General features: G+C 40.1%; 1 protein-coding gene across 1 annotated transcript in view; it reads right to left on the minus strand.

Annotated features, from left to right (window-relative positions):
* The window catches only part of tnn (tenascin N), a 43,172-nt gene extending 36,118 nt beyond the window's left edge, over positions 1-7,054 (minus strand). The window contains exon 1 of the mRNA XM_017710958.2: positions 6,957-7,054. The gene's annotated coding sequence lies outside the window, so the exon portion shown is untranslated. The remainder of the gene's footprint in view (positions 1-6,956) is intronic.
* Between the last annotated feature and the right edge of the window lie 18,964 nt (positions 7,055-26,018).

Raw genomic sequence — 26,018 nt, forward strand, 5'->3', positions numbered from 1 at the left:
AATGCCCTTATTTTGCTGTTGGATCACAATCTCCTTTCTGGTAGTTCACATGACAAGCCCATGGTTGAGACAGACATCATATTTTGTTTAATGGGGCAAGGTTTATTTTACTAGAGAAATGTCTCATCCTACAGTAAGAACTAACTAGCCCTTTTGCTCGACTGGCACATTCCATAGAAACCTTTAATTACACACCCATAGCCGCAAAAGCTTTAAGGAGCATGGAACTTTTTTAGAACTGAATGATGTCATTCCTAATGACAGTGATGTCATTCAGACTTTCTTTTTTACCTCATGGGGATTATATAGTACTTAAACAAAGTTTTATTGAAACAGAAAACCCAAATATATCCCTGGAAAAAATTCCCCAAGGCCCATTTGCTTTGAATCTCAAACATGAACAAAAAAAATCCTTTCTTTAGAGAGCTAAGGCAACAAAATTTGCTAGGAAACATATAATATGTAATGTTTAAATGTTTTGCCTTAACAGTCAGTATGATCTTGTATGGTCTGTGAAGAGTGGAATTTCTACTCAAAAGAAGTTTGCTATGGAGCTTTTTTAGAAGACATTTCATTAACTCCAGTGATGTTGCAGTGAATTTTGATGACCTTGGTAAAAAGATGAAGGCTATTTAAGTAATAAGTATTGTGATGTGAATGTCATAAAGAATAAAAAGCCTGGAGTAAATGGAGCAAGCGACATGGTAGCAAGTAAAAGCAACTTATGAACACATGAAAGCTTCAAATATTCTTTAAAGCATGCACATTAAATGCTAAGCACTAAATGAGTCTCAAAATGCATGTAAATATAAGCTTTAGGGGTCTAATTTGTTAGTGAAAGTAACTACGGAATACAGAAAGTGTCCTTGTGGGCCTGGAGGCCCCAAAGTAAGGAATCGTAGGTAAAGCCACTTAATCAACTATTTTTAAGTACAATAATTTATATTATTGGTTTATATTATTTTATTATTATTATTATTATTTATATGTTATTATATTATTATTTATAGTATTTATTAATAATTATTTGGTACAATAATTCATAAAACCCATATGTTTCACTAGTTTCTCTCTATAAAACCAACTGGCAAATTCATTAACAAAGCTACAGTGATCAAGTGCTAGGAGTCTGTAAACCTTATGCATAATTCTTAATGACTGCTGATTGCTTCATTCAAGAGTGAATTCTTCTGTTATTTGTTGATTGCACACTTTGCTTTGAGGATTGAAGACATTTGTTGGTAGGAGCTCAGAATAAAAACATTAAGTAACATGCTTCAAAACTGAAGAAGCAGATGTGGAATGGTAGAAAGACTGAAAAAGAGCAGATTTTGGCGTTTCCCACAGATGGAGGTGAAAAGGTTAACAGGAGCACACACAACTTGGAAGTCACGGCAGGACTAAATATATAACATTAGTGGTACTTTGAAATAGGACTTTTAAAGTTTAAAGTTAAAAAAAAAATTATTTTTCTTTTATTTTGAAAATATGACTGGCCAATGACTGGCTTTTACACATATGGTGTGGACCAATTGAAAATATATATCGGTGAGGTGCTGCTCAAAAAGGGAAATGTTCAGTAAAATAAGAAATGCATTTGATTTTGGTAAATGGAATGTGGAAAATATTTTGGCCAAGTATTAACCATCTGACTTAAATTCAAACTTACAATCCAAACAATCATAAAAAAGCTGAGCTGAACACACATAAATATAATACACATAGACGAGCAAATCAAATCTCAATTTTCATGCAATGTATACCTTTATATGATGAATATATGTGAGAAATAGATCATATATTATATAACAATGATAAACCATTACAAGTTTTTGGCACCAATGAAAGCAAATGTGCAAGTGCTTATATTTAGCAAAATCGCTGACCAATCAGCAAACACCGATGTGTGCAATTTGGTACTCTTTAACAGGTAAAATGTCAAGCCAACCTGCCTTAACAGTCAGATGTTATTGGTTTATGAAGTCTCCTTTTGTTAACGTAGAGGGAAATAATAGATTTAACCCCACAATCGTACCTTAAAACCACTGTTGTACATCTGAGGGTACATTTACATTATTTGCACCTCAATGAAAGAAAAACGTACATTTATTTCTAACAGTGTAGATCATACTGTGACAGTACATACAATAGATTGGATTTTAAGGCGTGTGTGTGTGTTTGTGTGTGTGTGATTTAGGCATGCAGTTTGCACAAATCTAACTGGTGGGCCAGTTTGTCATTAGACAATTTATGGTGGCCAATAAGACACAATGCACACTACAAGGAAAAAAACATTACAAATCCATAAATATGATGCAAACTCAGAAAAAAACTTCATCAACATGACTGCACCTGCATTACATTTCACAAACAAGCTGCAAATGCAGAAAAAAAACACTTTAAAAAATGGCTTATCAGATGCACCTATAAATTACTTACTGTAGTAGCAAGCTATTGAAATTGTTTTATTCAATTTAATCAATTAATTCAAGTTAATTTAGTTGTTACAACATGAAGTAATTTTTTAGGTTGATCTTACAAAACATTTTTTGTAATGTGTGCAACTTCAGAAATGCTGTTAAATCAGTCACACCACAATGTAAATGTCTCTGGAAGACTCTCAAAGAGGATGGAATTTCTGAGATGGAAAATCTTTGACAGACGTTAAGACATTAGTAGTTAACATACTGACATACTGTACAGTGCAGTGTTTCTGAAGTTGCAAGTGTTTTCTGCATTTGAAGTGTGTAGAAGTGTTTTCTAAGCAGAGCATCTATGAATTTGTTATGTTTTTTTGTTTATGTTACTGACCATTTGTAAAAATGCAGCATATTTTGTCTTTTTTTTCAGGATCTGGATTTTCCTTTTAGGGTTAGGGTTAGGGTTACACATTAAATTCACCCATCATGACAGATTCAGTGACAGAGGCCTGCAGTGCCATTTGTGTGATGACCTCACTTTAACTCTGATTCTAATTACAGCACATGGCATTGAGGCACGGGGTGGAAAAGTGCAGGAAAAGGGCAAACCCCAGATGCCACCCACATGCTGGCTTGTCCAAGGACCTTAAATGACATTGTATACTGCTCCCTGTCAGTGGCTTTCTTCAATGCTTGCCCCTCACTGTTTTATTTCTTTGCAGAGATAAATTCTCCAACTTCTCTCAGCATCCAGCAAAGTGTAGTTTCTGGTACTTACTCTACTTATTTCTTGTACTTGAATGTCATCATTGAAGTCCAGCACTTGTGTGATTTCATGTACCAAATACAGGTTGAATTTTTTTTTGTACATGATTATTTTCCAACCTCTCTTTATGCTTTTAAATCAGACAGGCTGTTTTTGTCACTGTGGCTTTAATCCATATTGTTAAAAACAACAAGCTTTTATAGTTGGACTGAAATCATGTGTAATGTGACAGATCAATTTGAGCTATTTCCCCAGAGAAAAATAATTTTAAAAAAATTATTATTATTGACAAAATCACTTTTATGTTTCTTTCCTCTGGTGTTGTTTGGATGTTTGGATCTTTTGGAAGTCTGCATTAATACATTTGCTTTTTGACAGCTTGAAACAGCACAGCATTTTCATTTTCCAATAATTTCTCCCTACATCTTCTGCCCCACTGAAAAAAAAACAAGCTTTCCTTATTATGTGCATAATTTTACTTTGGCAACAATGAAATATGGTGGAGAGACAAAGGAGAATTTCATTTAACTTTACATTGGATAAAATGTCCTGGGGGCAGTAACTCTGCTACAGAATGTCTTTAGGACTACAATTTGAATAGGTAGGCCAAACTGCTGTAGGATAAATGGGTGGTCAAATATGTTCATGGTTTTGACATCTCAACCATGATGGAATCAAATTAGGCTTTGTAATTTACATACATGGACTGTTCAGAATGGAGAGTGAATGTCACGTTTTCTGCACTTTATCCTTGTTAGTCAGTTTTCTAAGATTCTCTTTAATTTAACATCTTCCACACTGACCCAACATGAGTTTGTTAACTCTGCAGTGTGTTGCTAATAGAAGGGGCTACTCCGATGGTGCCTGCTCTTGTAATTATCTGTCATGGGCTTGGGCTCCCTCTGGGTACTGAAAACCATCAGCATGTAGAGTATGGAGAACATTCCAGGCCTGAGTAATTAAACCTGAGCTTTACACGTTCAGACAGAAAAATGCCTCTCCCCACCCTGTCCCGTCCCCTGTGAATACTAGCAAGCTGTAAAGTATGAAATCCTTGCAAGTGGGCATGGGGTTAACACTTCCAGCCTGAGGTCAGTGGACAGACACAGGCAATAAAGCAGCCATAAACTCTATTCCAACACAACTCCATGGCATGAGTCTTCAAACACGCTGAAACAGGTAGGGGTGCAGCATCTGGTGATCAGACATGTTTGGGGTCCACTGTTTGCTTCTTTAGTCTGGTACTGGGGCTATGAGGCTAATGCAGCTAACAAGCAATGGAAGCACTAACCCTAGTATTAGTATTTTTTTTAAATAACAGTAAACACAGTAGACTCGAATTAGCTCTGTATGTTTCATTCCATTTTGTTTTATAACTTTAAACTTTGACAATTTACCAAATGTTATGGTAGTCATTGTATCACCACAGACAATTTTAGGTAATTTTTATTATAACTCAAAAATGCTAGGCAATACATAATTAACAAACCACTTTGAACAGCTGTACACAAATAAAATCATATATTTTTAAAACTTTAAAACTTAAGTGCAGAAAATATGTGTTTCCATAGTCTTAATGTTAAACACTGATTTTCACAGATTTCAAGACTCATATACTTCAAAATAATAATTCAAAACTACAAGGATGCAGATTCTAAAATGCAGGGGTGTGGCTAAAATGAGGATCTGTCTACAGACGAAAACACTTTCAGTAATAGTGTAAAAATGTGGGGTAGCTAGGTTTTTTATTTAAATTTGAATGTCATAATAAATACTTTTAACTTCATATGTTTTTTAAACAACACTACAAAACAGCTATTTTCACAAGTTGAATTATAATGGTTAGTGTATAATCACCTTCCAATAGAAATACCCTATAAATGATGATTTTGTATATAATTAGAATATTACTCTCTCTATTAATGCCTTGAGTTTAAAAAGATCACAACATAATCTTTGTAAATATTGAAGGCAAGAGTGCACAGCCTGGAGGGCTGGTGTCCTGCATAATTTGGTAGTTGTCCTGCTCAGACACAACCTGCAACTTAACAGAATAGTTGAATCAGGTATGTTTGAGCAATAAGCTCACCAAACTATGCTGGACACTGGCCTTTCAAGACTGGAGTTGATTATGTTCTAACTCAACACAGTTTTAGACAAGATTTAGGCATGCAATTTGAAATTTGTGGGACCCATTACTTGTTAACTACATTAGCCTTGTAGCTCCAGTGCAAAACTGGAAAGAAGCAAACTTCATAGATCACTTGGGTTAGGGGGATATTTGATATTTCAGTGGAGAGTTGAGGCAAAGATACATTTCTGCACTCAGTAACGAGGGACACTCAACTGACTGTGAACACCAATCTCATTCGCAGGAAAGAAGAAACAGAGTAAAGAGATGGGAGGAGTAGAAAGTTCCAGACTTTGTGTCTGTCTCTTCTCCCAGGACACATTAAATTGGCAGACAAAGATGGTCAGTTCTTCTGCTTTTGAAGAGGAATCTTGGGTCACATTTCTAAGAGACATAAATGTCTTGGTAATATAGGAACAAAACACAGCCAGGCAGACGAATGGACTGTAAAAGTCACCACAAACATGCAACACCAGCAAGTTTCCTCTTCTCTCTTCAAATGGCAGGACCTGAAAGCAATTAGGCTCAATTCTGGGTTGCAGACTTCATCCTAAGTCTGCAGCACTGGCAACCCAAACCGCAGCAGCCTTGATAAGGTTACAGCAACCCAAAATCAGGCTGTCTGCCTTATGCAACACCAAAATATACTATAATCCTTGCATTGTGAGCTAGCTCCAGGCAACATCTGTTGCTCATCTACATGGGGTTCCTATAAAACCTGAAGTCGGCACATTAGCATTTCCTCTTGATCTGTCAGACCAAATTGACTGAATTGAATTAGAGTGTGGTCCAGAATGGCAAGGTAAGATTGTTGTATGGAGGTGCTAAAGAAAGAGGACAAACATCTTTAAAATACGCTAAGTAAGACTTAGCTAGTTAGAGCTAGCTAGTTCTTCAGAGAAGTACTCTGACATAAGTATTAACGGTAGATGATTCAATGCATTATTTGGAACGTATACATTTACAACACGGACTGTAAGGCATGTGTCTTGATGCTGCTGTTCACTGATGTGATGTGGAGTTTGCTGAGGCACATACATCAGTTTGTTCACTTTGGCATGTGGGACCAAAAAAAATAAAGATGTTTGAATTACTTTGCATTCTTCATAATGCATGATTATGTTTTACACCCCTGTGCATAATTCACAAAATTTCCCTTTTGCAAGATGCATCTTAGCACTGCACACTCCTAATAGGTAATTCTGCTGACAATAATAGGAACATCCATAAGGGATGATGTCCAACCAAAGGTGTACTTTGGCAACTAAAACCAGAAATCAGGAACAGTTAGAGAATATACTTGAGTGTTCTACAGTGGTGTGTTTAATCATTTCATTTCAAGTGAAATCAGACAAGCTACAACACTGGGTTTCAAAAAACTGAGCAAAGAGTAGTATATTACCTTATTAGATAAGCTGCATCATAGTATGAAATTCATTTGAATGAACTACAACAAGAGTAGCACAGCATACATTATATTCTGTCTATAGCCTTTTAAGCTCTTAATTTCCAAGCTTCCATCTAGATTTTCTAGGTTCCTTTAGGTTCCTTTATTATATATACATACATATGCATTTGAAAAAAAGAATTTGCACCATTTGAAAAAACACTGACAAATAACAAAACACTCAGCACTTGCCTTACTGCAGAAGATAGAAGATATATCTCTGATGCTTTAACGTTCCTCCTCTGTGTGTCTCTGTCTGACTGTGCCAACCAGTAAGCACCTGTTGAAAGTTCTGACTGGGCTTGCACATGGGCCCCTCTTGAGCTGTGTCTGTGGCCAATCCTCCTACTCTGAAAAATATACTCAGCTTCAATCTGCTCCCTTCAGCCCAGAGCCAATCAGCACCCTGGGTGCACCTCCCTCTCCCTAGCTCAATCACAGAGACACATAATGAGAGACATTCCAGTGCTTTATGTCATCTGGAAATTGCTTCTTTGTGAACTTTGTGCACACACAGGGCCATGCTAGGTTTTCATAAAGGCCACCATACAGTAGCTCCAAGGTTAATGAATTTCTATTCCAGGCACTGTAGTATGTAAGGAGACCCACAGGAGCCCAGCCAAAGTCAACAGAAGCCTCCAAGCTGGAGGTTTTAATATGCCGCTGAGCTAAGCATTTATGACAAAGTAACCATGGTTTTGTGTCAGTGCAATTTTTTCCACCTCGTGTCTTACAGTGGAATAACATCATGCAGGAAACTTGACTCTTAATCTAATTTGCACCTTCTGACAAAGATTCTATCAGATTTCAAAAATCAGCTTGTACAAAAGTATGTCTTAAATGCCTTGTCTATAGGGTGCCTTGGTCTATAGGGTGATGACATGGCTAAGAACACTGTAGAATTCTCTGTTTTTGGGCAGTCCAATTTAAAAAATTCTATAAATAAATCATCAAACATCAGCATAAAAAGAGAATACACAAAGTCTTGTTGAAACACTGAAATAACAATGGTTTCACAGAAGCAGTGACAAACAAAAAAAACGCTCATGGTTTTGCTCCTTACCATTTATTCTATGTGCTCAGAACAATAACAAACCACTAAATGAAAGTACCAAGTTGCATCCCATATTTGTAGTAAAGAATTTCACCATACATCTTTAGGTACTCTTTGAAATTATGTCAATCTCTAACATCACTTTGTATCTAGTTGGCTCTAAATATATTGGGTTTTGGGTTACACAGGCCATGGTCACTGGTGAAACAGTTTGGTTGTAACTGGAGACCAGACGAGGTGTAAATGTTTTTTAAAGAGAAAGAGGAATTTGTGGAGTGGAAGTTGCTATTTACTAAATGTTAAGCTAATAGGGGCTATCCAAATATCCAAATTAATTTCACTCAACTTACCTGGTTTTGTTATTTGTTAAGCCTGTCTGTCCCCCCCTATTTGACAATATTCGAAGCATGGTGGTACATTAGTGTTGCTAAGCTAATGCTGTGTTCAGATGCTCATGTATACACCAGATGGTTGACTAATAAATAAGACTTTGTTCTTAGATGCGCTCACCACAAGAAGAAAGGCAGCATGGAGATCTGGAGAGTACTGTCCTGCTTCCTATTAGCTATTCTAAAAAGTATATAGACCATCAGTTTTATATTTTTGTCACATTTGCTGCATGTTTAGTATTTTTCAGCCATCTAAAAGGTTAAAAGACATGTTATACGTTGAGTGCAATCGTTTGTCATCTAGAATCCTGTTACCAGATGTAATATGACTTTGTCAGCCATTCTAGAAAAATGTACAACCTTGTCAGGACAGGGAGGAAATGGCTGGCATGGATTACATTGTAAGCCTAAATAGCTTTTAAATAGCGCCAGTTACTCCAATAAATTAATTCTCATTAATGGTGAGAAATTACTTAGAATTCTTTAGAACTAAAGATTCTGCAACCATCATCCCTGCACAACAACAACTTATCATTATTGCTTTATGCCATAAAGACAGCTGCTTATTGCCTTGAAGAGAGCTGCTTTCTGCCTTGAAGAGTCCTGCTTTCTGTTGTTTTCTGTTTCCTAGTTGTGCATGCATCTCTCTGATGGTGTTGCACAGAAACCAGAATATAGATCTTTGCATTCTTAAAGAGTATTAAGGTTCAGGAAGACTCCTATGACATTTTTGTAGTTTCTTGGGCACAGTAATAATGCAAAAATATTTACCATTTCACTATTCAACATAGATAATTTATTCTTTTTTCAATTTATGAATTTAGTGGCACTTTAATGTTGTTTTTCTCCTGCCACTGTTGCATGATAATGTAATCAAAAATCAGAAGACATTTTTGAGGATGACAAAAACATTTTGATAGAACATTATTTAAGTAGTATGATACAGTGAATCATGCCTCACATGATCTGAGACTTGAACTAACAAGGAAAAAAAGGTCCATTTTGATTTCAGCCTGACTTTTAAGATCCTTCACATAATGTAAATATTCTATACCAATGCATAGAACCATATTTCCAAGCTAAGAACCTCTTAGGAACCTTTATTTTTAAAACTGTACAACATAGACATCACGAACAAAGTCCAGTTATTCACCTACAACATACAGAACCTCCAACATATTTCAGTGTCTCTGTTATAAAGCTAAAAGTGTGTGTGCCCCTTGGCACATGAGTGTCTTTTTAAATATTTGGATATTTTCACATGTGGCTGGAATATACAATGAATAAGAACAGATAAAATGCTGCAAATGGCCAGCTTTCATTCAGCTTCAGAGAAAAGCATGTTTGTGCCACTTTACTGGAGGATTCTATGAATAGCTAACAGTGTGTTCACTATTTTAGAGAAGAAAAACACATCTCTAACTGCTCAAGAAACAAGGTGTAGGTTTCCAAGACATTTGCCCATTTTTATGCTATTTCACCTCCCACTCCCATGATCCAAAATCTACTGATATTCCAGTAACACTTTACATCTGACTAACATCTAACAGTTTACAAAAATAGAAGTACTTTTGCTGCAGAATGCAAAATTATTCTGAGAATACTGCAAAGTTTATCAGGAATGCAACATAATTATTTTACATGCAACATAATTACATCTGGACTAAAGTGCACTGCGTTTCCCACTAGAATGTGCAGTTACATCTATGTTACAATTGTGAGTTTTTTGTTTGTTATATAACTGTACGTAGTAAATAATTCATTATATAGGCTATAACCCATTCCTAGGGATTTTAGCATTGTCAGGGATATTTGTTCGAATTTCAACCAGCAACAACCTAATGGGGTTTTGTTTTTGAAAAAGTGGTTCTCCAATGAGTCCTTAGTGTACCCTGGATGTTCCATATTTTTGGAATGTGGGCCTTAATTTTTGTCTCAATTGTCTCCCTTAATTTATTTAATATCCAGTCAAAATTTTTCAGGAAATATTTCTAAGCAGATAAATAAATAAATAAACAAACAACTAACCACAAAAAGTAAAACGAAATAGGAAAGCAAGCTTCACTCTTGCTTTAGATCTAAAAAATTCCATGTGTTGCTGTTCATCCTACTGTGAGAAGACAACTTCATGCTATGGGTCTGAAAGGATGTGTAGCTGTAGCAAGAAGCTGTTTCTGAGAAAGAAAATAGACAGGAAAATGCAAACCAAACAAAGAAGCTGCTTATCTGAACAATGCACTGGCCAACGCAAAGCCTAGACCTCAGCAGCAATGAATATATTTTGGATTACCTCGATGATGAGAAGCAGGAAATTAACTGTTTTGATTTTTTTGAGGCTAATGTTAAATATATGTTTTCTGCATTCTTGCCTGATGCTGAAAAATGAATAACTTGTACTTGACCATTTTGACTGGAAATGTAATGAAAAGTGGTCTCTCTGCAACTTTTGGAAATCGTATATTTGATTTGGTTGTTAAAATTTGTTAAAAAAAATATTCAGGACACAAAATGTTTATATACTGTAAATAATGCAATAATTATACAACTTCTCACATGCTTACATGTTTGATTCCTATGAATTTCTATAAATCTCTCTCTCTCTCTCTCTCTCTCTCTGATAAGCAGGGAACCTCTGCACCCAAATCAATGACTAGGAGAACTAAGAGATCATAGTTTTGTGTACAACTAAAAAACAGAATGATGTAAACTAGTCTTAACAAAACTAATTCTATCTACCTACCTTTTATGACTAAATGACTGTCCACCTGTCCAGATGGACACTGACTGTTGAGCTCTCCTTCTATCCGCTTCAGACCATCTGCCCACACTCCAGCTACTGCCACTTGCCTTGGACTAGCTGCCCACCCTACATTGAAGTTTTCATGGACTCCTAACTATTCCTACTACTACTATTATTATTATTAATATTATTATTATTGTTGTTATTAATAATAATAATAATATCATCATGCTTACATTATATATACTATGACTATATCAGTACACATGAGCAGACCTATGTGATACATAGGGTCCTCTTTTTTTGTCTATAATTTGTAGGTAGTTTGACCAGAGGAGGATAGGTCCTCCCTTGTGAGCCTTGGTTCCTCCAATGGTTTCTTCCTCAGGTCTAAGGGAGTTTTTCCTTGCCACTGTCGCCCCTGGCTTGCTCACCTGGGGATTTTACATTTCATGTTAAAACTTTGTCTTTATTCTGTAAGCTGCGACAACATCAGTTGTAAAAAGCACTATGCACATTTGATTTGATTTAATTTGATTATGACTTTCTTATCCTTTTCTAGAACCAAAGGCTCAGCAAGAGCTTGTGCATGCAGAGAAAGGAGCACACTGCAATAATGAACCTGCAGGAGGTCCAGGCAAGAAGGGGTTTGCAGCATCTTTTTTGTTTCAAAAGACAGGAGATAACATCTTTAAAACATATGTCTTTCAGCTGCTCTTTTACTTGGGGGTATATGGTGACATCAAAACAGCGGTTATGGTCTAGTGAAAACAAAGCACAGAAACTGTCGCTTTAAATCCTCCTTTCATGGAAACACATTATCCATATATTGCAAAATACACAACATACCATGGCTGATGACCAAGACTTGGCACCAGAAGACTTTGCACTGGACTTTATTTCTTGAAAGAAAAATGTATCAAAGGAAAATAGATATTTTATACTTTATTAAGCTGAATGGAGCTGGGATGCTACTGGATTTGGTTATTACCACTTCAGAGGTTAGACCCTCCTAAGAGAACAAAGAGAGGTTAAAAGTGTTTGGAATCAAAGACATAAGGTTTGATTCACAGATTTTTACACATGTGATCTTTGTCATCTTCTGTATACAACTTCTGCGAACAGTATCTTCTAGTCTGCTCCATTATCCATAAACACCATCCCTAAATGTGTAAGAATCTCACATTAGAACTTTTACCATGCATGATGCGCACCTCATCAGTGGCATGCACAAACTTTGACAAGGGCAGGGCCTGAGCTGTTATGAAACGACATTTTGCAGAGGCAATTCTTTGAGAGTTTACATCAGACTTTTTTCATTATATGAAGATGCTATTGTAGGCAGTTATTACAATGTTGTGTTTTTTTTATTTAGAATTCTAATATCCATCCATCCATCCATCCATTTTCTAAGCCACTTCTCCCTCAGGGTCGCGGGGGGGGTCCTGGAGCCTATCCCGGTGGTCATCGGGCGGAAGGCAGGATACACGCTGGACAGGTTGCTAGTCCATCGCAGGGCAAGAATTCTAAATATTATTCATAAAAATCTAATATATTCCTATGAAATTTTCATGTTGCAAGAACCAAGAACAGACTTAGTACTACTACGGTTCTTTTAAATAATTACCTTGACAATGTAATATTATTCAAGCTGTTTTTTTAAAACATTTTTTTACTGTTTCTTTCTGTGATCATATCACAACCATTTCAAAAAAGGGAAACTGTGCAAAATGTAAATGAAAACAAAGTGATGTGCAAATCATTTAAACCCCATATTTAATTGAAAATAATACAAATACAACAAAACAAATGTTGAAACTGAAAAAAAAATTTTTTGAAAAAAAAATTGCAATTTTAAATTTGATGCCAACAGCACATTCCAAAAAAGTTGGGACGGGGGCATATCACGTTTCATCACCTTTTCTTTAACAACACTCTGTAAGTGTTTGGGAAGACTGCTAGATTAGTTTAGTTTTGAAAGTGAAATGTTTTCCCATTCTTTTTTGATGTAGGATTTCAGCTGATCAACAGTTTCTTGGACACTTTTCAGCACCTGGACACTTTTAATACAGAGTCATGTTGTAACAAACGCAGAATGTGGTTTGACATTGTCTTGCTGAAATAATCAAGGCCTACCCTGAAAAAGATAATCTGAATGGCAACATATGTTGCCAAAACATGTATTTGTCAGTCAGCATTAATGGTGCCTTTACAGATGTGCAAGTCACCCATGCCATGTGTACTAATGCACCCCTATACCATCGTAAATACTGGCTTTTGAACTGTGCACTGATAACAAGCTGAGTGGTCTTTAAACTGGAGGATACAGTGTTCATGATTTCCAAAAATAATTTCAAATGTTGATTTGTTGGACCACAGGACACTTTTCCCCTTCCCCTCAGGCCATTTTAAATAAACTCAGGCCCAGAGAAGGTGGCAGCATTCCTGGATCCTGTTTCTGAACTGTTTCGCAGGCAGTGTTTTTCAGACGTTTTTCTAAACTCATACAGTGATTTCTACTACAGAATAATGTCTATTTTAATTCAGTGCCATCTGAGGGCTCAAAGATCATGGCCATTATGTGCTGTAGATGATGAAAAGCATACATTCTTTGCTATTTTATTTTAAGAAACATTATCCTTGAATTGTTGTACTATTTGCCAAAACAGTCCTTCACAGTGTCGTGAACCCCTCCGCATATTTACTTCTGAAAGATTCAGCCTCTCTGAGATTCTTTTTTTGTACACAGTAATGTACTGCCAAATAACCACCAGGTGTTTTTAATCTGGTGGTAACCTGTTGAGAAAAACAATAAAATGTCTCAGTTTCAACATTTGATATATTGTCTTCGAAGCATTTTCAATGAAATACAGGGATTAAATGATTTGCACATCATTTTATTTACATTTTTAACAGTGTCCCAACTTTTTTGGAAATGGGTCTGTACTTACATTCTTCTTAACCTCTACTGGCTCACATATAAAACCATATAACCCCTAATGCTATTGTTGTATTGCTGTTTTGCTATCCAGGACAGCCCAGAGGAGGATAGGGATTCTTTCTTGGTTCCTTTCAGTGTTTTTTCTCTTGCTTTTAGGGAGCTTTTTGCCTTTCATGCCTCTTGTTTACTACCTAGGGACTAGGACCCAGATTTCTATAATCTATAATTTGTGCTACAAATTAAAATATATTTTAAGACATAACACTATAATCTGGATTTTTTTTTCTTCTTTATTATTAGGTTCTGCCAATACACTAGTGGAAGCAACATGTCATTTACCTGTTTTTATTTCAACACTTAGATTTTGTCCATATTGACATTTATTTAGTGCAAAATTCGCAATATTAGATTAATTATGAAAACACCCTACGCACACAAGGCGAGAAAAACAGCTTTTTAGGAGGTAACACTGAACACCAATTCATTAAGGTAAATCATGAACTGACAGACATTTACTGAAACAGCTGAGGTATTTTAAAGCAGGAAAATGTGTGATTGTAACCACAGCAGTAACATTTAACTTTTCAACAAAAGGCATTCTTCACATTCATGCTATGTCAACCAATCAGCCCACTGTGGCTACGATCCCTATTAAATTACACATTGGCATGAGACAGTGTGTTCTGTTTGTTTGGTTTGGAAAACTGCATAAGCGTTGTATTTCAGTTATTCCATAGGACACATATGGCTTATTTCTCATAAAACAGGAAGAATCTAAGATATACTGCCATTTTTTTATTTTTCAAATGGACTGTATTTCTTGCAGTCATCATGATCATTTTTTACAGTAATCTACATTGCAAAAGGTGCATATTGTCTTCAGTAGAGACTGCTTAACTGACCCCTGTGCGTTGAAGCTTTGACTTCACTCCTGAAAGATAAACGTCTGGGTAAATATAAACTTTGGAAAGGTTGGAAAGAAAGCCATCGACAGATACATATTGATAATACATTATGGAGATATCAGTCATAGAAAATGCTACAAAGCACATGAGGATTCAATTAGATAAATATCAAACTTGAAAGCAGACAGAGTTGCCTTGCACTGACATAAAGACATCTAAAGGATACTCTATTCTTAAATTGTCTATACTTAGCGTAACCATATGAATAATGTTCTCTGATTGTGTAAAGCCAACATTTACTCATCATATAATCTCCTCTTTAGCCTTTGAGTGTTTCATAGATATTTTGACTGGAATGGAGTTGTGGTTCTTTTTTGTCCTACTCTCCACTGGTTATCTGGTTCCAGCTGTAGCTTGACTGACTGACAGCACACTATTCCTATGTCTCCTTTTTGTAAGTAGCATCCTGATTAAAGCAGGCAAAATTAGCTGAAAACAAATGTGGGCTGAATGGATGGAGAGAAATGAAGACTGACAGTGATGTCCAAACACTGCCATAAACACTTATGTCTAAATGCATCAAGAGAACAGAAGCTTTGCACACATGCATTGGTCAGACAAACTATAGTCCAACTCAAACAAGGTGTTGTGTTGCTAAATCATTTTCATGCAACAAATAATTCTAGTTTTAAATCTGGAACCACTCTTCAGGACGGAAATGCAGATCGAACCCAGGCATACACACTCACACACACACACACACACACACACACACACACACACACACACACACACACACACTCGCACATAATTGCAATGTATGTATGTGTATATTTTGAATACTATAATACATATTTTGCTGTAGGTACATATAAAATGGTTCTAATGTGATTCTAGTATTCTACAATTACTGACATTTCAAATAATTAAATAGCTGTTAAAAAAAAATTGAAATTTAGATGGGTCAGTAATAACTTTAAAAAGGCTGAGCAGCAGAAGCCATGCATGTCTGTATGCACAGAAATGTTAACACAAGAAAAAGACAATCAATTCTTTTGGGTTTTGTTTAGGTAAAAACAGCTGTAAGGAAGCAGAATAAGGGCCTTTTTCTCTGCAAACACTGAATGCGCCACTGAACCTGTTAGCTAGACCATCCATCCATCCATCCATCCATCCATCCATCATCTTCCGCTTCTCCGGGGTTCGGGTCGCGGGGGCAGCATCCTGAGCAATGAAGCCCAGACCTCCCTTTCCCCAGCCACTTCCACTAGCTCCCTGGGAGGGATTCCGAGGCGCTCCCAGGCCAGCTGGGCGATATAGTCACGCCAGCGTGTCCTGGGTCTTCCCCGGGGTCTCCTCCCCGGTGGACTTGCCTGTGACACCTCCCAAGGGAGGCGTCCAGGAGGCATCCTAACAAGATGCCCGAACCACCTCAACTGGCTCCTCTCGACGTGAAGAAGCAGCGGCTCTACTCCGAGTCCCTCTCGGATGACCGAACTTCTCACCCTATCTCTAAGGGAGAGTCCAGCCACCCTGCGGAGGAAACTCATTTCAGCCGCTTGTATTCGCGATCTCGTTCTTTCGGTCATTACCCAAAGCTCATGACCATAGGTGAGGGTGGGAACATAGATCAACCAGTAAATCGAGAGCCTTGCCTTATGGCTCAGCTCTTTCTTTACCACAACAGACCGGTAAAGAGCCCGCATCACTGCTGACCCAGCACCAATCCGTCTGTCAATCTCCCGCTCCCTTGTACCATCACTCGTGAACAAGACCCCGAGATACTTAAACTCCTCCACTTGAGGCAAGAGCTCATCCCCGACCCAGAGAGGGCTCTCCACCCTTTCCCGCGTGAGAACCATGGCCTCGGATTTGGAGGTACTGATCCTCATCCCGGCCGCTTCACACTCGGCTGCAAACCGATCCAGTGAAAGCTGAAGTTCACGGCCTGATGTCCCCAATAGGACCACATCATCTGCGAACAGCAGCGATGTGACCCTGAGGTCACCAAACCAGACACCCTCCATCCCCTGACTGCGCCTAGAAATTCTATCCATAAAAATTATGAATAGAATCGGTGACAAAGGGCAGCCCTGACGGAGTCCAACTCTCACTGGGAAAAAGTCTGACTTACTGCCGGCCATGCGAACCAAGCTCCTGCTTTGTTTGTACAGGGCCTGAATGGCTCGTAGCAAAGAGCCATGTACCCCGTACTCCCGAAGCACCTCCCACAGAATACCCCGGGGAACACAGTCGAATGCCTTCTCCAAATCCACAAAGCACATGTGGACTGGTTGGGCAAACTCCCATGAACCCTCGAGAATCCTGGAGAGGGTAAAGAGTTGGTCCAGTGTTCCACGACCAGGGCGGAACCCGCACTGCTCCTCCTGGATCCGAGGTTCGACTATAAGCCGGACTCTCTTCTCCAGTACCCTTGCATAGACCTTACCAGGGAGGCTGAGGAGTGTGATTCCCCTGTAGTTGGAACACACCCTCCGGTCCCCCTTTTTAAAAAGAGGCACCACCACCCCAGTCTGCCAATCAAGTGGCACCACCCCCGATGTCCACGCAATGTTGAAAAGGCGTGTCAGCCAAGACAGCCCCACAACATCCAGAGCCTTGAGGAACTCGGGACGGATCTCATCCACCCCTGCAGCCCTGCCGCCAAGGAGCTTTTTAACTACCTTAGCGACTTCGGCCTCAGTAATGGACAAGCCTATTCCCGTGTCCCCAGACTCTGCCTCCTCACTGGAGAACGTGTCGGTGGGATTGAGAAGGTCCTCAAAGTATTCCTTCCACCGCCCAATGACGTCTTCAGTCGAAGTCAGCAGCACACCATCTCCACTATATACAGTGCTAGTGGCACACTGCTTTCCCCTTCTGAGTCGCCTGACGGTTTGCCAGAATCTTTTCGGAGCTGACTTAAAGTCACTTTCCAAGGCCTCACCGAACTCTTCCCACACCCGGGTTTTTGCCTTGGCAACGACTGAAGCCGCAGATCGCTTGGCCTGTCGATACCTGCCAGCTGCCTCTGGTGTCCTACAGGCCAACCATGTCCGGTAGGACTCCTTCTTCAGCTTGACGGCATCTCTCACCTGGGGTGTCCACCACCGGGTTCGAGGATTACCGCCCCGACAGGCACCAACTACCTTGCGACCACAGCTACAGTCAGCCGCTTCAACAATGGAGGAGCGGAACATGGCCCATTCTGAGTCAATGTCCCCCACCTCCCCCGATATCTGGTCAAAGTTCTGACGGAGGTGTGAGTTGAAGATCAATCTGACAGGTTCTTCTGCCAGACGTTCCCAGCAAACCCTCACTATACGTTTGGGTTTGCCTGGTCTGACTGGCATCTTCCCCCACCACCTGATCCAACTCACCACCAGGTGGTGATCAGTTGACAGCTCAGCTCCTCTCTTTACCCGAGTGTCCAGTACACATGGCCGCAAGTCCGCTGACACGACTACAAAGTCAATCATTGAACTGCGGCCTAGGGTGTCCTGGTGCCATGTGCACTTATGGACATCCTTGTGTTCAAACATGGTGTTCGTTATGGACAAACTGTGGTTTGCACAGAAGTCCAAAAACTGAACACCACTCGGGTTCAGATCAGAGAGGCCATTCCTCCCAATCACACCCCTCCAGGTCTTACTGTCATTGCCCACGTGAGCGTTGAAGTCCCCCAGTAGGACAATCGAGTCTCCAGGAGGAGCACTTTCAAGCACCCCTTCCAAGGACTCTATGAAGGCTGGGTATTCTGAACTGCTGTTCGGTGCATAAGCACAGACAACAGTCAGGACCCGTTCCCCAACCCGAAGGCGTAGGGAAGCTACCCTCTCGTCCACCGGGGAAAACCCCAACATACAGGCGCCGAGTCGAGGGGCTATGAGAAAGCCCACACCTGCCCGCCGCCTCTCACCATGGGCAACTCCAGAAAAGAAAAAAGTCCAGCCCCTCTCAAGGAGATTGGACCCAGAGCCCAAGCTGTGTGTTGAGGTGAGCCCGACTATATCTAGCCGGTATCTCTCGACCTCGCGCACCAATTCAGGCTCCTTCCCCGCCAGTGAGGTAACGTTCCAAGTTCCAAAAGCCAGTTTCAGCAACCGAGGATCAGAACGCCAAGGCCCACGCCTTCGGACACTGCCCGATCCACAATGCACCGCACCCCTACTACTGCCCCTCCCATCGGTGGTGGGTCGATGGGAGGGGGGACTCATGTAGCTCCTTCGGGCTGGGCCCGGCCGGGCACCATGAGTGAATGCCCGGCCACCAGACGCTCGCTGGCGAGCCCCTCCCCCAGGCCTGGCTCCAGGGTGGGGCCCCGGTAACCCTGATCCGGGCAGGGTACACGAGTCCTGCTTTGTTGTCCTCATAGGGGTGGTTATGGATCACACTTTGTCTGGCCTGTCACCTAGGACCAGTTTGCCATGGGAGACCCTACCAGGAGCTTTTGCTCCAGACAACATAGCTCCTAGGGTCCTTCAAGCACACAAACCTCTCCACCACGATAAGGTGGTGATCCATGGAGAGGGTTAGCTAGACCGAGTCTTAAAAATCTGCAATGGAGATCATTTCGGTCAGTGGTGGACTAATTTAACATACCCTTAATGTTACAAATTAAAACACAAAAAAATCATGTATGTTGAATAATAAATAGACATGGCCAAATGGTAAAAACCTGTTGCTGCCCTGTTTATTATGTACATGTCATGACAAAAAAGACTTATTGAACAACCACAGTGATTTTACCATGTTTGAGTTGTAGTACATGGACTTGAGTGGCTTACCAGTAAAAGTATTCTGATGTATTGCCTCTTTTGGTGTATCGCCTTGAAATATGTTGTATTGATGCCATGTAAGCAGGTACCTAACCACCATAGTCATAATAATGAAGAGAGGAATTACAGTTTTTGTTTACTTAGAAAATGGACTGTTGCCGTGAACATGATATATTTCAATTTGTTCGATAAGATGGGAGCTAGGAACAATAATATTTATTTTATGATAATGCACATTTTCTCAGAAAGTGAATAGCGATTCCATAAATTATGCTGTATGTATGATGAGACATTTCCAGGCATTATGTGGTGGAGCACTACACACTTGACCAAAACATTTGATACTGCAGAGCACTTTATCTCACATACTGGGAAGAATCATCAGTAGCATATTAGAAACTTCCAGGGACATTATACAATACAAAGTTCAGGCAATGAAACTCACAAAACCCCAAAGGTCTCTCTTTGGCTGGTCACCATGACCTACAAACGCTCTTATCAACTTATTCTGCTGCCACCATGTTCTACATATTCATTTACAGTATTTAATTATCATTAATAATGTCCCAATGACTCTCGCCATGATATTAATCTTGCTAACACTTCATTTTGACCAGATCAGATCCCGTCTTTTTTAGAAATATTGACCACTTGTTAAAATATGATCCTTGTGCAAGCCAAAAGGTAAACAGCTGCCATCAGTCACAGTAACCACATGCAAAACTCAAAAATCTCACTGTAGTAATTACTCTATGTGTTAACGTGAGCTATAACAGTTGGTAAATATAGTGGTGCAATTACAAAAGTGTAATTGTAAGCCTGTAAATCAAATATGAAATTGTAAATATAATAAACAGAGCTCTTACACTCCAGCAGTAATAGTGTTCCATGGTTTAGAAACAGACCCAAGAATAATATTAAAATGATGATCATAAAACACATATAGTAGAAGCTCAAAGGCATTGCAAAATAAATCAAATTCTGAAATTAAGTGATACTTATTGCTCCCACAAATGGGGAAATTTCACCTCCACATTTAACCCATCTGTGAAGTGAACCACCACATACACGCTAGTGTAGCACACACAATAGGGGGCAGTGAGCACACTTGCCCAGAGCAGTGGGCAGCCCTATCTACATCTGCCTGGGGAACTGATGGGGGTTAGGGTTAGGATATCTTGCTCAAGGACACCTCAGTCATGTACTGTCGGCACTGGGGATCGAACTGGCAACCTTCTGGTCACAGGGCCAGTTCCCTAATCTCCAGCCCACGACTGCCCCTACATGTACAAGGGGTTGTGGAGCCTGGTACTCCTAATTAAACTCTTGGACCCCCTGAATGTCAATATCAGAAGTCGGTAGTATCCCTGTAAATAAACTTATTATGCCGTTATGCTGTCCATTCACAAACTAAACATACAGCACTGGTCTGCCTCAGGATGGCGCTGTTGCAAACTGGTTCACCTAGCTGGACCTTCATAACACAGCATAGGGGTGTCTATAATCCAGTCCCAGACCAAATGCAACCCACGGTCAGACTTTAATTTGCCTGTGGTTTCTGTTTTAGAGTGTGTTATACGTGGCTCACCAGCCAGTAAGTTAGAGGTCTTCCTTTTCACTGGTGATGGCAGCAATACTGCACTGCACTATGGTAATGAAGTTAGCTAAAGTTTAACAGCCTTTCTTCTCTGACTAGAACCTGCAGCTTCATTTACTGAATGATTTTTAATCAAGACGTCAGCCATAAAGCTAAAACTTAACATTGAGCACTGGCAATTTTGGTGAGATGGAAATTTGAATACTTCACACAGCAAATCAACAGACAAAGTAAATCACTTAAAAAAGTGCTGAATGCTATTGCTACTTTTAATTGACATGTAAAGGACATGATTATCAAAAAATGTATACAACCCCATTTCCAAAAAAGTTGAGATGCTGTGTAAAATGTAAATAAATATAAATAAAAGAATGCAATGATTTGCAAAAAACATAGATCCATATTTTATTTACAATAGCACATAGTAAACATTTTAGATTTTGAAAGTGAGACATTTTACAATTTCATGAAAAACATTAATTTAATTAGAACTTGATGGCAGCAGCACATCTCAAAAAAGTTGAGACAGGGCAATGTCTACCATTGTGTAGCATCCCCTCTTCTTTTACCAACAATATGTAAATATCTGGGAAGTGAGGAGACCAATTGCTGGAGTTTTTGTAGAGGAATCTTGTCTGATGTAGGATTCTAGCTGTAGTCCCGGTTCTTCTTTGCTGGATTTTTCATTTCATGATGCACCAAATGTTTGCTATTGGTGAATGGTCTGGACTGCATGCAGGCCAATTCAAGCTAGCATTGTCTTGATGAAATATGCAAGGCCTTCCCTGAAAGAGAAATTATCTGGATGGGATCATACGTATCTACGTAAACAAAGTGTGGTGCACGGACTCTGTTGTAGTGGAAACCCACTGCTCTGCGGACCTGGAGTTCCTGACCATTAAATGCAGGCCCTTTTATACGGCTCGTGAGTTTAGCTGCATCGTCGCTACTGTAGTCTATGTGCCTCCTGATGCTAATGCTAACTCGGCTATGGAGGCTCTCTGTGCTACCATCAACAAACTTCAAACTACATACCCGGACGGAGCCTTTATTGTAGCAGGGGACTTCAATCACACTGATCTAAAATCTGGATTACCAAAATTTTATCAGAATGTCTCCTGCACCACAAGGGGACAAAAAACTTTGGATAAAGTTTACACAAACGTGGCTGATGCATACAAAGCCACACCCCTCCCCCACCTCGGACTTTCAGATCATCTTTCTCTGTTTCTACTCCCCAAATACAGTCCAGTCATTCGGAGGATCAAGCCTACAACCAGAACTGTAAAGATCTGGATGGATGGGGCTGACTCCTTCCTTCAGCACCAGTTCCAGCACACTGACTGGAGCGAGTATGCAGCCCGGGCCACCACGGCCTCACAAATCCACCTGGACACCTACACTAACTCTGTCCTGGAACACATCAACAACTGTGTGGACAGAGTGACAACACAAAAGACAATAATAATATTCCCAAATCAGAAGCCCTGGATGAACAGAGAGGTTTGCTCTTTGATCAAAGCCAGAGATGCTGCCTTCAGGTCAGGAGACCGGGAGGCTTACAGCTTGGCCAGAGCCAATCTGAGGAGAGGAATATCCATAGCCAAGCACTGCTACAAACAGCGGATCGAGGAGCACTTTACCTCCTCTGACCCTCGGCGTATGTGGCAGGGCATACGCACCCTGACAGACTACAAGCCACCGAGCACTGCGCCATCCACCAACAGTGCTTCACTCCCTGATGAGCTGAACCACTTTTACGCTCGCTTTGACCGGGGTAATAAGGGGTTTAAAAAACGATCCTCCACCAGATGATAATCCACTTGAACTTTCCAATTCGGATGTCAGTCGCATGCTGAGCAGGGTGAATGCACGGAAAGCAGCGGGCCCTGATGGTGTACCTGGCCGTGTGCTAAGAGCCTGTGCTGAGGAACTCTCGGGTGTCTTCACACACATCTTCAATGTCTCGCTGGCCCAGGCAGCTGTCCCATCCATCTTCAAGTCTGCCACCATTGTGCCAGTGCCAAAGCACTCAACTGCTTCAGCCCTGAATGACTTCCGACCTGTTGCACTCACCCCAATCATCTCCAAGTGCTTTGAAAGACTAGTTCCACCTGAAGTTCTGCCTACCTGCTACGCTGGACCCACACCAGTTCGCATATCGGAGCAATAGATCCACTGAGGACGCCATCTCCACAGCACTACACACTGCACTGACCCACCTGGACTGTCAGAACTCATATGTGAGAATGCTCTTCATTGATTTCAGTTCAGCATTTAACACAGTGATCCCGTCCATGCTGATATCCAAGCTCAACCATCTGGGCATCAGCACATCACTTTGCAACTGGATTTTGGACTTCCTGACTAACAGACCCCAGTCTGTTAAATTAGGCAATCTCCATTCATCACACATCACCCTGAACACTGGCGTTCCACAAGGCTGTGTTTTGAGTCCGATACTGTACTCCCTCTTCACCCATGACTCTGTACCTGTTTATGGCTCAAACACCATAGTCAAGTTTGCAGACGACACCACGGTGATAGGCCTGATCACAGATAATGATGAAACGGCCTACAGGGACGAAGTACAGCATCTCTCCTCATGGTGCCATGACAACAACCTGGCACTCAACACGCACAAAACAAAGGAGATCATCATGGACTTCAGACGGACTAGGAACCAGGCTCACACCCCCATCTCCATCAGTGGAGTTGCAGTGGACCAGGTGTCCAGCTTCAAGTTCCTTGGTCTCCACATCTCCAAGGATCTCACCTGGTCCTTGAACTCCTCCGTCCTCATCAAAAAGGCGCAGCAGCGCCTTTATTTTCTACGGAGCCTCAAGAAAGCTCACCTGTCTCCCAGGATCCTGGTGAACTTTTACCGCTGTACCATTGAGAGCATACTCACCAACTGCATCTCTGTATGGTACGGCAGTTGCTGCGTTGCTGACCGCAAAGCACTCCAGCGGGTACTAAAAACGGCGCAGCGCATCACAGGCACCGATTTACCCACCATCGAGGACATATACCACAAACGCTGCATGGGCAGGGCAAGAAACATCATCAAAGATGTTACCCACCCAAATCATAGACTTTTCAGCCTCTTACCATCTGGCAGGCGTTACAGGAGCCTCCGCTCCCGCACCAGCAGGCTTAGGAAAAGCTTTTTTCCTGAGGCGGTTATCCTGACGAACGCTACACAGTCACTTTAGAAAACTGCACTTCCAACACCTTCTGCACTGATGATATACTTCATTCATACAACTTTCATTTGTATTGCTGCTCCCTGATCTGTACAGTATCTATTACATCTACATGTCTATATTTGTATACGCATGTGTATATAATAACCTACATTAATATTACTGCTTATCTCACTTTATGTATGTGTTATGTATATATGTATATTATATACTATATATTCAATATGTACATTCCTGTATATAAACATAATACACAGATAGATAGATACATATAACACTGCATATATAACACTGTATATTTTATATTGTATGTCTCATATTTTATATTACATATTTCACATTTCACTTATACACACATGTATATAACAGTTATATTTATGCACTGGTCACTGTTACCACCGCACTTTATGTAAATAATGTTATATATTGCACTTCTGGTTAGATGCTAACTACATTTCATTGGCCCTGTACTTGTACTCTGCACAATGACAATAAAGTTGAATCTAATCTAATCTAATCTAATCTAATCTAATCTAATCTAATCTAATCTAATACACTATATTGACAAAAGTATTCACTCAACCATCCAAATCACTGGATTCAGGTGTTACAATCACTTCCAAGGCCACATGTGTATAAAACCAAGCACCTATGCATGCAGACTGCTTCTATAAACATTTGTGAAAGAATGGGTTGCTATTAAGGGCTTAGTGAATTTCAGCATGGTTCTGTGATAGGACGCCACCCATGCAACAAGTCCACTCATGAAATTTCCTCACTACTAAATATTCCACAGTCAACGGACAGTGGTATTATAACAAAGTGGATGTGATTGGGAACGACAGCAACTCAGCCATGAATTGGTAGGCCACAGATGACAGAGCGGGGGTTAGCGCTGCTGAGGCGCATAGTGTGGCCAACTTTCTGCAGAGTCAATCGCTACAGAGCTCCAAACTTCATGTGGCCTTAAGATTTAAGAATTAGCTCAAGAACAGTGTATAGAGAGCTTCATGGAATGGGTTTCCATGGCCGAACAGGTGCATCCAAACCTTTCATCACCAAGCGCAATGCAAAGCATTGAATGCTGTATTTTCTAGAGTGACTGTAAGCTGGATGGACCCTCTCCTCATGAGTCCGTGGTTTCCAAAATGAATGTCAAATTTTTATTCATCTGACCTCAGAACAGTTTTCCATTTTTCCTCAGTCCATTTTAAATGAGCTTTGGCCCAGAGAAGATTATACTTTTGTAAACACTTTGAAAATATTCTGAATACATTAGTCATGTTCTATTGCTACAATTATACAGTTTAATAATTTCTGAATTAATGGACACTTTTGCTTCAAAATACACTGAATAAGCAATCCAATAATAAAGGTAGCATTGTGCATCTTTCAAACAGTGATAGAAACACAGCAGCAGAAAGAAAGCTCAGATAGTATGTGGTTATACAGTTCACACTGAAAAGCTTGAACATCAGTCAACGGGTGGAAGATCGCATGAGCAAACTAGAAGAGAGCATTTCCAAAAAGAGAAGAGTTAAACCAATTATGTTGTTGCCATTGAGGCTAGCATCAGTGGTGGATAGTAACTAAGTAAATGTAATTCGTTACTGTACTTAAGTAGTTTTTTGTGTATCTGTGCTT

This window comes from Pygocentrus nattereri, chromosome 2 (genome assembly GCF_015220715.1).
Source record: "Pygocentrus nattereri isolate fPygNat1 chromosome 2, fPygNat1.pri, whole genome shotgun sequence".
Lineage (NCBI taxonomy): Eukaryota > Metazoa > Chordata > Actinopteri > Characiformes > Serrasalmidae > Pygocentrus > Pygocentrus nattereri.